Raw genomic sequence first — 833 nt, 5'->3', positions numbered from 1 at the left:
AGAGCCGCGGCGGCGGCGGCGGCGGCTCATTACCATAGACCTGCTCGCGCCGCTGCCGCCTTAAAGCGGCGACGCCGGCCGTGCCGAAGGAGGTGGGCCCCACCCAGCGCACTCCGCGCGGAAGCGCCAGGATTCCCTCCAGCAGGACCTTCCATCCCCATGTCCCCAGGCCGGCCGCCTCAGATGGCCGGTGCGAATTAGCGATCAGAAGCCACCCAGCCGATGATAGTCATGGTGGCAGTACCCTAAGTATGCCTAGAGGTTTCCGAAATATTTTAAGGGCTCTCAGAGGCCAAGTTCCCAGTTCATGCCAGTCCTAAGAGCCCTCATTGCTGTCCCCTCCCATAGGTCCCGGGTCAGACTGAGTTAAAAGGGCCCCGAGCAACACTACAAAGCCACCAAAATCCCAGAGAAGCACCCACAATGAGCTACTGAGCCCACTCCCTCCCTACCGTCCCCCCCACCCCACCCCACCAGCGAGGCTGCGGTCTGACCAGCATGCCCCTTGAGGTCCCGCTGCTGGAAGAATGACCCCAGCCTCATGTTGGACACCACTTGGGCTTTTCCAGAGAGGTAAATTAGAAGGGTGAGAGCGGGTGGAAGCCAGGTGGTGTAAACACACTATCACCAGATTCAGAGGCCGGCTGCGGTGGAGCCTAGCTTTGACACAGGCTTCCTGGATCGGAGACAAGGGGCTTGCGCTGCCCCCTGAGGTCCCGTCTAGAGAGTCGGCCTCTCACCCCCTCCTGCCTCCCTGTCGCTGTCCTGCGGCTACCCCCCTCCTTCTGCCACAGCTTTGTGACCAGCGAGGAGGCCTATCCGGTACCCGGGCT

Source organism: Papio anubis, chromosome 1 (assembly GCF_008728515.1).
Source record: "Papio anubis isolate 15944 chromosome 1, Panubis1.0, whole genome shotgun sequence".
In the NCBI taxonomy this organism is placed as follows: Eukaryota; Metazoa; Chordata; class Mammalia; order Primates; family Cercopithecidae; genus Papio; species Papio anubis.
This window is presented reverse-complemented; position numbering follows the sequence as displayed.